The sequence below is a fragment of the Uloborus diversus genome, chromosome 2, assembly GCF_026930045.1.
Source record: "Uloborus diversus isolate 005 chromosome 2, Udiv.v.3.1, whole genome shotgun sequence".
NCBI classification, from domain to species: Eukaryota; Metazoa; Arthropoda; class Arachnida; order Araneae; family Uloboridae; genus Uloborus; species Uloborus diversus.
The window spans coordinates 147,516,761-147,530,577 of NC_072732.1; the positions used below are offsets into that span (position 1 = coordinate 147,516,761).

The window sequence follows — 13,817 nt, forward strand, 5'->3', positions numbered from 1 at the left end:
ACTTCAACAGAACTTTCAAAATATTTCGAAATGTCAAAAGGTTTTATCGGAGGTCTTTTTTTTAATAAGCTCACATATTCTTTTAGCATTGAATTCGTTCTTGTACTGAAAATATGTTGATGCAATTTTTTATCGGCCATTTTGTGCTGCAAATGCGATTTTCTATTGGTAGTAATGTTATGGGTACAATAATTGTCAGACTTATAATGTCTCTATATTTCTAATAAAAATGCTATCTCTAAAACGTTGTATTATCTTTTTTCAAATAATGTAAAATTTCAAGAAGTGATACAATTAGTTGATACAGCGGTAGAAAAGGAGTTTTGGTGTGAGTCATATTTGGCCTGCAGTGTGAGACATATTAATAACACCCAGTATTGCTTAAAAAATACACATTTATTATTGTTTTAGCTTCATACAAAACTCTTCATGGAATTTATTTAAAGTCGAAAACCTTTTTAAACATGTGAAAAATGTTGAAATAATATAGTACACTATTAGTTTACTTTTCAAAATAGCGCTATTTCTAAATGTGTCAGAGCCTACAGAATGCAATGTAACAGCAAAAAGTTTTATTGTTAAAATAATTTTATGGATTTTAATTTTTAGACAATTTTTACTTGTACTGTGAGCCATATGTGAAATAGGCCATCATTCAATAGAATGTGTAGAATTCTTTTTGTTTATGAAATGTGCAAAAGGTGTTAGGGGGCCATCAACGGTAAAAAGCAATTTACTTAAGCAAAAGCTTGTTGCCGAAGAATGGATATTAACAGACATTTTATATCTTAGCATTGAATGTCCAATATCAAACTTTTTGCAACTTGTTTTACAAGCTGTAGTAAAAAACGCTTCAGAAGAGTCCCGCCATTTTTTTTTTTTTTTTTTTTTTGTTATGTAACTTCTTTCAGAAGTGAGTAACATGTTAAGGTAATGTTCTGTGGCGAATCGAATACTGAATGGAAGTAAACAAACGATACGTGCGCGTTAGACGCTCCTTCGGATTACATTTCTTCCTTCAAGCAAATATTTTGAATTTGGATAATATATCGGATGCAGATTATATAGGATGAATTTCTTAGCTACATTTTTTTCTGCCAACACTTCAAAATAAACTCATAAATAAATTATCAAAGAAAAAAAACAAGACTTTTGCAAGTTATGAATTTTTTTTTTTTTTTTTGAGTAACTCCTTGTAAGAGTTTTTAGAAAGCAGAAATGATGTTCACTATAGAGCTGTTTAAAAGTGAGCTTAAAATGTAGCTCAGCATTGCTTCACTGAAATCACAAAGTTTCAGAATAATGTTCGAAAAAAAAGACATACATTAGGAGTTGAATAATATTTTTAAATGCCTATTACTAATACCAGATACACTTTCGATTTCTGAAGAGATATTTTATGTTATCTGTGATTTCTTTTTATGTTTAAATGCTGCGAGTATGATATAAATCTTATAAAAATCGAGATTCCTAAAAATGTCGTATATTTTTTTTCATTTCTTCATTGGTGCAAAGTTAACTTGGCAGCATTGGGAAGGCTACAAAAAGGCTGATGATATCAATACATATTATGCCAAATTATGTCTTCCTCAGTGGATGAATAAGTTTTCTCCAGTGGAGCTATAGATCATTGACTAACGTTTTCGAATTGTTATTGTGCTGTATTAGTGCCAATCCAGTGGTAAAACTAAATGCCGAAAATTTCAACTAGAATATTTTTTATTTCACTGAAATAGGAACAAAATATAAACTGTTATATCGACAATTTTGCGCATTTGAAAACACATTGTATGATTCTTAAAGCATATTTGATGCTTTTACTACCATTATTAAACTTTAAGGAATTCATATTCAACAATTTTAGAAGTTTCCCATTAAAATCATTTTTCCACTTCTGTAAACTGAATCTATGAAGTTAAAAGTGTGCTAAAGTCGTTAAATGAAAAATTTCATTAAAATAAGAATAAACGAAAATTTATTATCGGATTTTCAATGGCCAAATTTCTATTTTTTCTTAAAAAATGCTGCTATTACAAGTTAAATTATTAAACTAACCACCGACTATCACAAAAAAAAAAGTATGTTGACTACTTAACTACTTGATATTTTATATAAACATTTAAAAAGGATGTAAACCACACGTACGCATATAATATAAATGTATAATTAAGCGAAGCACCAAACTAATCTCAACAACACAAAGTAAAAAAAAAAAAGTGAAAAATAACTCTTTATGCGATTAAATGTTCCGTAGTCCTACATATTCCATTGATTTCGAATCAGATATCAACTCCAACTATTGTTAATCTAACAACTGACCTACTAATTAGTTTTTAAAAAAGCGTATTGATAATTCAACTACTTGATATATATTATGAAATTTAAAAATGACGAAAACTACACGTATGCATGTAATGTAAATATATATTTAAGCAAAGCATCAAACTAATCTCAACAACACAAAATTTAATAACAATGTATGAAAGAAAACTCTTTAAAAGTTTCGCAGTCTTGTTCCCTTGATCTCGAAACTAATATCAAGTCCAACTATTATTAATCTAACCACTGACCTACTGATTACTTGAACCCATAATTAAAAAAAAACAAAAAAACATAAAAGTTTCACATTCCTGCATGTTACCTTGCTCTCGAAACAAATATCAAGTCAAACTATTATTAATCTAACCACTGACCTACTAATTACTATTAAAAAGTTTATTGATCATTCAACTACTTGATATCTTACATAAATATTTAAAAATGATGAAAACTACACGTATGCATATAATGTAAATGTATATTTAAGCAATGCATGAAACCAATCTCAACAACCAAAAAAAAATGTAATGAAAGAACTCTTTATGCAATTAAAAGTTTCGTACTCATACATATTCCCTTGATCTCGAACCGAATATCAAGTTCAACTACGCAATCTTATGTCTTTTTAATCATCCCGCATTTCGAGCGTTTCATTTCGCATGCATTAAGAGCAGAATACGAAAACTCAACCGAGCGAATGCCGAAAATTTCGGAAATAATCTCTGAATCCATATTTAAAAGGAAATTCTTTACGTTCAAGGGCCCCCTACAAATGCCAAGAAAATTCGATACCGATCTCTAGTGCCTTAATTGCGCTTTCAAGAAGTGGCAAGTAACGTTAGAAGCTCCTCATCCAGCTTTTGGGGAAAGAATTTATACTTTTGGGAGAAACTTTCAAAGGGAAGTATGCGAAGGGCTCGATTAATTCGAGAATAATCGATGAATTTTGTCCCCTCTTTCCCCAGGCTGGGTTTTAGAGCGTTGTCAAGAGCAGTTTAGTTAGTCTGGGGCGAACTTCGTCTGGTGTTACCTCCAGGAAGGCCCTCTAGGTATGGACGGTTTCGTTATCATTTACTGGGTTTGTGAATGATACTCTCGGGGGAAATCATGAGGATTGTTTGATTCGGAAATAATATATTTTACAGACATATCAAGGGAGGTATATTTCATTCACTGAGCAAAGTAAACGAATTTTCATTTAATTTGAACTCTTATTGCTCAAATGGAATTGATCAAATACCTCTTTCTTTTGGAATAATTTAGCACTACGATTTGGTTGTGTACAGAACAGAGTTGAAATTGAGCCTTGTAAGTGAGTGTTTATATCAGAAGCAATTTACGGTAATATTTCTATGCGTTATACTTTTAGTCGCAAAATTTTTGTCTGTTAAAGTAAAACTTTATGGCGTACTAAAGAAACACACTAAAATTGCTATTTGTAATCAAATTATAAAAAAATCTCATTTATATATCTCAGCGAATTCACTGATCGAGTAAAGTTCCTGACGTCACAAACAACGAAACTAACGCCACGCCATGATACTTCGATACTATTTTGGTAATGTTTGACATGCAGAGGAATGCTTTCTTTTAACAAGGCTGAGCTGAATCCAGTAACTTAACTGTTACTGGTAAGACTAATTTTAGGAGAATGAAGAAACGGAAAAGTGGTAAACAATGAACGCTATCTACTGGAGTTTAGGGCTAATCTACTGGAGTGAGGGTTAAAATTTCAACTGCCAAAATATCATCAAACAGGCAACTGATTCGTTGAATTGAAAAGGGAATTTTCCTCCGTCATACCCTGACGGACGATTTTCTAATATTTTAATAAACACACATTGGATTAATTACTTTTTTACTTTTAGAAACCCAGAAAATCTGTTTCTACGTTTTTCAGAAGCAATGTATTGACTTACTTACTGTGCGGGATTTTTCGCTCCTCGTCAAGAAAAGTAACACAAATAAAAGAGAAAAGAGTTTGAATTTTGAGATCTGGAATTCAAATTATGTTTTCCTCAATCACGAACTGCGATAGGACCCTACTCGTTGAGTTTCTTGTTTCTACTAGCGGCTTTTATCGCAACCATAATTTGAACTCAAGACGTGAAAATTCAAATGATTACCAGGGTCTGGATGCTCGTGTGTTGTTAGATAGTGATTTCGCGTAAAAAGTATAGTGTGAAGTCGAGGAGATTGTTCATAAATATTTCGATTCCGAGGCACATGGACGCCTGGATTATAGGCATTGAAAAATAAAAAAAAAAGAATAGGACGGGCGTCATTCAAGGGTCAAGTTAAAACAATAAGCCATTCGTGATTAAAAAAAAACAGTACCGGAAAAAATCAAGGTTTTACGCAATAGTAGTTTTAGGTTATTCAATCTGAAATATCACACTACTTTCAAAAGCATTAAGATTATATCATTTTTACGCCACCACGCACCAGAGAAGTAAGCTAACTTGGTATAAATTTTCTCGAGAGAAAGAGCATTAAATTATTTTAAATAAATATTTCTTACGTATTTCCAACATGTTAAGTTGTATCACTTTCCTTGCAGAAGTTCGTTACGATAAAACTATGTAAGTTTAAACTAAAAATAAGTTTTCCTCGAAATGAGTTTTTATGACATGTGCTCGCGTCAGTAATACCAACTCAGAAGGTTATCCTCTTGTTTTATGAAACTTGCACTCTCTATACTAATTGTTAGTGGATATAAGAATACTAATCATGTTGGGAATATTTTATTATTTATGATCTAATGTTTAGGGTTAGTTAGGGTTAGTTATAGTTTTAAATATCAAAGCAGTAAATTGGCCAGAAATTTTCCAAAAATCACTTTAATGAGCTCTAAGCGTTTTTCATTCAACATATTCGCAAAAATTTGAGCACATTCACTTGGTGAGAGTCAATAAATTATTTTGGTGCTACTTTGTTTTGATAAGCTGAAAAGAATTGTATCACTTCTGAGGATTTTCCAGCAAATGAATGTGCTTTAACAAAGTTTTTAACGGGTATTCTTAGAAAATCTTGTAAATTTGTCATTTTTTTTTAACTACACAAAAAATGTAGTTACTTAGTATCTAAACTTAGTTTTTCTAAAATATGGTTCCGAACGTATTCGGATACCAAAGTCAGGAAAGCAACAAAATGCCAATACCTCTACATAGTATAAAATGAAGTCCCCAAAAAGCGTCTGTGTGTTTGAACTCGCAAAACTCGAGAACTACCCGGCTGATTGCGACGAAATTTTCACAGTTTGTTCCTTTATGTCCTGAAAAGGTTTGCAGACCAGTTCGAATAAAATTCGAGGAATAGTTCTTTTTTTATTCCAATTTACGTCCAATTTTCACATAAATTCTCAAATATGGGGGTGAAGAATTACTTGCACATATTAATATTACATATCATTAGTTAGGGTAGCATTTTCTGCGTTCTACGCAATTTGTTCTAATGCTCTAACTTTATTACGGCGGGAGTTATTTGCATTTTTAGCTCGAATTTTTTTAGGCTTAGCTGAAATTTATGCACTACTTTCTTCATTAAATAAAGCACTAAAAAGTGAAGGAATTGTCCACAGCCATTGGAAAAAGCGACCTTTTTTACTCCAGATCTAACTCGACCTATGGTCGAAAAAATAAGCTTTTATCTCGAAAGGAAAAAAAGTTACAAGCATTTTTAAATCAAGTTTAAGAAATTTCGATTCCAATCAAATTGTGAACCATTTTCTTTCGCATTTTAATTCCTTAAACTTATTTTATTTTGTGTTTCCATGGTTACGCATTTTAACTCCATCGTTCTGGATTCAATTTCTTAAAAGTATTTTAATATCTGTCGTCATTGTTTGGAAGGAAAATCATGATGTTTTTTTTTATTTATTTTTACGTCTGATTGTTGAATATACGTCACTTGACACAATTTTTATTTTAAAGGTGGACCGGGCAAAACCGGGCAACGCAGCTAGTTATATATAAATGCAAACATAAAATCGTGGCATCAAACTCATCTTGAAAATCTGTTTTGGACTCTTTTGTACATAATGACATTTTAAAACTGCTATAACTGTAGTAATCAAGGTGATTTTAACCATTTTCTATTGGTATATAACTGCTTCCACATCAATGCCATAAATAATGGTTTTACTCTATTTATGTATCTAAGGTATTAGGGTGAAAAAAATATTTTATGTTAAGTTATAGATGACATTTGAATTTTAAAATGTTGACTTAAGCACATCATTCATTATACCTAATTAATCATTCAAATTTTCCTAAGGAAAAAAAAGGTTGCTTTCGTTCGTCAGGTCGTTTATTTCAATGAAATGGCTAACAAATAATAAGAAATATTAATTGTTTTAGCACGCAAAAATACGATTTGAGAAAACACATGTTCTGTAATTAATTTTTAAGAAGTAATTCTAATTATGATGATTAAAATGTTTATTCTTCGTTAAACTTCATTTACCTCATTTTTAATGCTTATCGAAAATTGCTGTTAAAAATAAGAAATAAAAGTTTGTTTTTTAACGCTTTATTTAGAAACACAATGAAGATTTCGCGTGATACAGGTCGGTTTATTCAGACGAAACATGAATGACAATGCGTAATAGCTGAGTTATTTATATTTCATTGAATTCCATTACGAAGAAATACTCAAAAGTTAGTTTTAGATTAATTTTTCTGTTATTTTTTCGCTATCCAAATTCGTGATAGAAGCAATTTTTTGAAGTAAATTGAACTAATTCAACAAAAACAAAAAATACAGATTGTTTCTTTATTTTTTTTTTTGAAATTTTTTTGTTACTATTATTTTTGAAGGAAAAATATTGTTTCAGTTTTCATTTAAAAAGTACGTATTTGTTGGAATGAATTTAAAGACAATTTTGTTCAAAATTTTGGCATAAATATTTTAAGTAACAAAATCAAAGAAGATGTAACACACATTAAAAAAAAAACCCGCTTACATCCGCGACTTTTATAGCATCAGTTATTTCACTTAAGAGCTGCAAAAAATTCACTAATTTGACAATATAAATTTAATGCAGTATTTGTCGAATTTATGAACATCCCTTAAACTATAGCATTCTCACAGTTACACAAAAAAATGCGATTAATCGGGTAAATTAAAACCCTGTTTTTAAGATTATAGTGTTCTAGAATTGAATATATTCCTACAGAAGCAATGTTAAAGATCCGTTTAATAAAATACGATTAGTTGGTTTTGGAAATATTTTTGCTAAGAAATATTTTTAATAAATTTAAAAGAAACTAAACTACTTAAAATTACAAAACAACGATTTTTTGGGTGTAATGTTGAGGGTCATAATAGTGCCGAATCCAATAAGGTTTTCGAATACACAAAGTGATATTTCTCTAGACAAAATTTAAAACACAATTACCCAAATGAAGCCCCTTGACAAGGAAAATAGTATTTACTTTGAAAATATATGCACGGATTATACATATATGTTGTGTGTGGTTTTAAGGTTTTTGCAAGGAAAATACAAACATGTTCCCAAAAAACCTTTGCACAAGCAATCCCCTATAATGTAATGCTTTGAAACTAATGTATAAAAGAAATGCCAAAACAAAACCTTAAATTCTAAGTTACTTAAATTTTTCGAATGTACTTATTAAAATAATTAGTTAATTATTACATTATTTGTTGTGTGTTAAGTAAATTTAAAAAACGTGTTACCGGCAACATTAACTTCCTCTTTTAAACGGCTACTGACTTATTTTTACGTTTTTGGGCAAGTGCTCTTAGTTTGGTAAGCTGAAAGCAAATTCGCTACATGATCAAATGCCCCACTTAATCGGTAATTATATGTTGAAACCAATGACATTTGTTTTAGCGTGGCCAGCAGTATATAAACTTTTGCAACGGACTGTTAGCGTGTGAACTTGTACGCGAAATGCGGAAAGATAACCAATAAACACCGGTATTTTAGCTTACTCATCGCACAATATCAGTCAGATGAAGTATTTATGTTAAGTGGAGTCAAACGAAGTTAATTTGAGACTATTTGCTTTATGAAATCGAGTAAGGTTATAATGGAACGGATGACACGAGAAACCAGTGTGGTGATGAAAGGTAAAGCTCAGCCTTGCTTGAGATAGGGATTATAAAATTATTATTAATTATTATGGTGATCATAATTACTATCACTATCATAACAATCGTAATTATGACCGCCTATTATGGCCGTTGTATTTTAGATTTGGTTGCAATATGGTTTAAGACGGAAGAACATGATGGCTTGTGTTTCGACTGTTGGATTGATAAATTCAACAAAAATATAAGAAAAATCAGTAATCTACCCTAAATCTTTTTAATCCGATAAAAGAAATCTTAGTAATTTTGCTTTTTTTTTGAAAAATATTTCTAATCAAAATAATTTTCAAAGGTTATTCTGTCAAGCTGTGAAATATGAAAAGATACTTCTTATTGGTTAAATGTGACATGGAAATAAATAGCAGACTTCCACAAATCATAAAATGTTTTGAAAAATACGCATATCTAGCTTCCTAATAAACTGGGGGGGGGGAGGAAATGTTTGAAATAATTTTATATTATGAAAAAGAGTCTCTCTTGCTTCTGTAAAGGAAAAAAATAAAACACTACTACAGTTCATTACATCATGAGCTAAGATTTATTCAGCGTCCAAAATGAAACACAACAGAGAAGCTAATGAAAAAAAAAAGAAAAATCAAACAAATATTTTTGCCATTAAATCCATGGGTTTCTACATAACTTTAAAAGCCCCGGTTTTAAAATATGTTATGCAGAACTGTTAGCTTAGGAAATATTTTTTCGCATAAAATCAATGCAACTCTGAAAGCAAATTTTAAAGCAGAAAAGCTGCAATACTAAAAGAAATAAAAGAATATTTTAAATTTCTGTGACTTTAGTCATTTTCCCTTTTTCTTATTTTGTTATGCCAGAAAAGGGTGCACTAGGGGGTATGCATATACATTACTTTCTTTTAGCTTAATGGGGCTCCCGGGGATAAAGTAGGGCATTGGTCCCTACCCATGATCTGTCTATTTGATCAATATGAAGTGAGAAGGTTTTTAGGGTTTATGTGGGGTTAGAACTTTTATTCTGCAGCAGTTTTGTGATTTATTTCTAGTTTGTTCTCCTCTATCATGGGGTGGGAGTGTATTGTCTGTGAGAGAGCGTGAATGGGAAATGCTTTTCTGGACTTTGATACATATTTATGAAATGGGATTTTTTTTATGAGGTGGTTTCGCGATAGAAATGCTTTGTGGGTGGCAGCGTTTTTTATCTCCTGTGTTTGAAATCTATTGTGATACGAGAGAAAGCCGGAGGACGGAAAAAAAATAAGTTCTCTCTATAAGAGAGATCAAGTCTTTGAATTGATTTCAAGGCATATTTTCGCAGAATATGGGCGTGTTGTTTTTCTTTTCTTTTCTTCTTTTTTTAACCTCATACTAGAATCCATAATGTCTAACATTTGCTGAATTAAAAAAAATTGATTCAAAGTACTACAATATACGAACACATTTAATCCTGATATAAGAAAGTGAGAACTATTAGATTCTATTAAAAATACTTTAATTATCATTATGGTTGATCAATAATCAAGGAGGTTAGAAATTTTGCTGCTTAGAATGGCCAAAGAACTGTATTTTTAATTGTTCATTTTATCCAGCTTTTCCAATGATTATTATCAATTGTGTACAAGGAGATTCTAAATTGCTTTTACAAATTCAGTAGGATAATAGTACCTTGGTGCAGTGCTCTATAGCGTATTACAATCACTTAGGAAAGTTTTTTTTTTACATTATTGTTAATTTTATCCGTGACATTTGCAGTTGCAAAGTATGTTTTAATGAAAACACGTTCTGTAGTAAGCTGAAAAAAAAAATCAATATCAGCAGTGAAACTATCCTTCCTTTTCTTTGGTGCAACATTGAGATGAAAGACTGTTAGATACGTTTAGCTAATGCGAATGATAAGATAAACATATGTTTGTGCAAAAAGGGTTTTTACTCCTTAGTCAATTGAATAAGCTGCTCCTCGGCGATTATTGTAGTAACAATATTAATAACAAAGACCACAGTAATCTCAATGATATAATAACGAAAAATATGTTGTCCTTTGTCCATAATACCCAAGACAAAATGCATATACTACAATTCTATTAACTACATTCGATATATAACCTACCAGGCTGAGTCAAACCCAGTAAGTTGTATATCGAAAGTCTATTCGATATATTCATTAGTGTTTTCGTATTTTCCATGTCCTGGATTGGCAGGCCTGAATGTAACATATGAGGCAGTGAGAAGCAAAGGGATGTAAGTAGCAAAATTAAAAAATTGGAGATAACCAGAACAAATGGTAGGTGAACCTCTAATCTGTCTGGGGACAAGAGATAGTATTAGTAGTCCTGGTAGAAGCTGGTATACAGCATGATTTAGAAAAAAAAATCAATGAAAGCCTACCTAGGATGTTATCTTTAAACGCATTTTACTCAAAACTTGAAAATGTTCATTTACATCCCTTTGCTTCTCACTGTCTCATATGCAAATTACAATTCCTGAGCAGCTGATCTAAAATGGTAGAGCGGAGTTTGACCTTGATAATCCTTATCAGTTGCTGTGATTTCTCGTGTCTGTATAGATGTTGCAGTCTCTTAAAATGGCGGATGATAAGCTAGCAATTAGTGTAATTTTGAGTTTCCTCTGGAAAAAAGGTCTTAACGCAAAGGGCAGTGGCAAAAGAAATTAATGATGTTGAGGGTCCAGGTTCTGTGAACGAGCGCACTGCTCAAAGTTGGTTTAAGCGTTTCAAAGAAGGTGATACGACCCTTGAAGAGAAACCAAGATCTGTTATCGATAACGAAGTTTTGCTGGAAGCTATCCAACACAAGCCGAGTTCTAGCACAAGACCAATATCAGCAGAACTTAGTCCTTCCCAAACTACCAATAATCGACACCTCCACCAACTGGGGCTCGTTGTGCATTTCTTTTGTAGGTGAAAATACGAAAAACTTTTGAATCAACCTAGTACTATACTATTTCTGTTATTTAATCCGTATAGATGGCAAATCTTTTTCTAACGACAAAAATAATATTGCATTGATTATATTTTATTTTGCAAACGTTCCTTATTTCTGTAAACATAATAGGAACTCCAAATTGATGCTTTGTGCATTAAATGTTTTTAGTATTACGAAGAACTTTGGCAACAGCATTTAAAAACGTCACGTTAGAAGTGTCTCGAGCATTTTTACGTTCAAATGAGCATTGTTACGTGCATGCAAATGTATGTAGTCAAAACCATTATATGTATATGAAAAAGTCGTACTGTCTGATTTAATTTTCAACTTCACATTTTTTAATATTAAGGTATACTTATTAAACACAATTTTTTTATCAAGAAACCCAGGAAACTAGTTTTAGCTGAAAGCTTTGAGTAGGTTTCAACATACTACTTAACCCTCGTGGGTCCCTGGGGTCATATATGACCCCAATGCAATTTCTGTTTGCTATATCTTGTTAATCAACCATTTCTTTTTAATGGCATTTTGTGACTTTTATTCTTTTAGTGTTTTATACAAAATAATGCTATTGTTTTGTTTTTATTTTATTTTATTTTTCCTGATTTTTCATTTTTTACACACAAGACCCTTGGGGTCACTGGCGACCCCACACCAAAAAATTGGTTTGCTTACCAACTCCTCTGTTCTTACCAAGCCCTTGTTTTCCACAATTGGTCAGTGGACACACTAAATACATCATATGCAACATCAAGAGCAACAGATGTAAAATCTTCTTTCCTGTTGTACTTTCCACCTACCATTGAAAAAAATTATTATAGATATGACGAATGTTGAAGGTGCTAAGATATTCGGTGATAAGTGGCAAAAAAAAAAAAAAAAAAAAAAAAAAAAAACGATTATAATGAGTTGCATTGCTGAAGAGTTTGGACGACCTATTTTTCGAGCAGCAATGTCTCTAAAGAGGTTCAAAGTGATATCTAGAATCCTTCGTTTTGACAACAAAGATACTAGAGCAGAAAGGCGACTGAGTGATAAAATGGCTGCTATTCGAGGATTGTGGGGCACTTGAGTTGAAATTTTACCTAAATTATACAATCCAGAAAATCATGTCACAATCGACGAACAACTTGTAGGTTTTAGAGGCCGCTGTCCGTTCCGGCAGTACATGCCAAAAAATCCGTCTAACTATGGGATAAAAATATGGATTGTTTGTGACTCTAAAAGTGCATATGCATGGAATATGATAGTATACAATGGAAAGCCAAAGGATGGTTCACCAGAGAAAAACCAAGCTTCACGTGTTGTTTTGGATATGATCTATGGTCTCAGTGGGCATAATGTTACTTTCGGTAACTGGTTTTCCTCTTATGAACTTGGCCAATTACTACTAAAAAGAAAGATAACTATGTTAGGAACAATAAGAAAAAATAAGTCGGAACTTCCCATCGAATTTACTCATTCGAAGGGATAGGAGGTGCATACCACAATATTTGGATTTACAACTGACACTACATTAGTAGCATATACACCGGAGAAAAATAAATGTGTCACTCTAATTAGTACACATTGCATAACCAACCATGCATAACAAAGGCGATATAAGTAATAGATCTGATAAAAAACCAACAATGATATTGGATTATAATTCGACAAAAGGGGCTGTTGATACTTTAGATCAAATAGTAGCAACTTACACTTGCAAAAGAGGAACTGCTCGGTGGCCAGTAGTTCTTTTTTACAACATAATTGATGTATCTGCTTATAATGCTTTTGTGGTTTGGCGTGAAATTAATCCTTCATACTATGAAAACAAAAAGAATAGAAGAAGGTATTTGCTGGAAGAATTAGGTTATGAACTAATAAAACCTTCACTACATAATAGAAAATTTCTCTCAAGAACTGAAGCAGCTGCAGCAATTGTTAAGAAATCACAAATAGATCCTACGGAAGATTCAAATGTGAGTAGATGAAAGACTAATGCAAAAAAAAAGAGGACGTTGCAACTCTTGTCCAAGAGAACTGGATAGAAAATACAGTGATAAATGTCATAAGTGTTTGAAATTCACATGCAAAAATCATTTGTATCAGGTCTGTAACAGTTGTAAATAAATCTACAGCTATTGTAAGTTTTGATCTGAAATTATTATTTTTAAGTCAAAATTTAAATTTTACTTTGATTGCATTCTTTATATATATTTTTTATCATTAAAAAGTGTGTAAACTTAAAAATTGCATGTTACATTCAATAATTATAATAAATTTATTAAAGGAAACATTGGGGTCGTGTATGACCCCAAGGGTCTTGAGTGTAACCGAAATGGGAGGGACCCACGAGGGTTAAGCAATACTATTTTTTTTTGTAATTTTATTATTTGACATCTGTATGTTACGTGTATCTGTACTGGTTTGGATAACTCCAGGAAAGTCAGTCTTAGAAGGATCAAATTTCGCATGAACCCTCTCTCTT

At 31.7% G+C, this 13,817-nt stretch overlaps 1 protein-coding gene across 1 annotated transcript in view; it reads right to left on the reverse strand.

Annotated features, from left to right (window-relative positions):
* Window positions 1-13,817, reverse strand: part of LOC129216592 (teneurin-m-like) — a 254,259-nt gene that overhangs the window by 160,919 nt on the left and 79,523 nt on the right. The window lies entirely within an intron of this gene.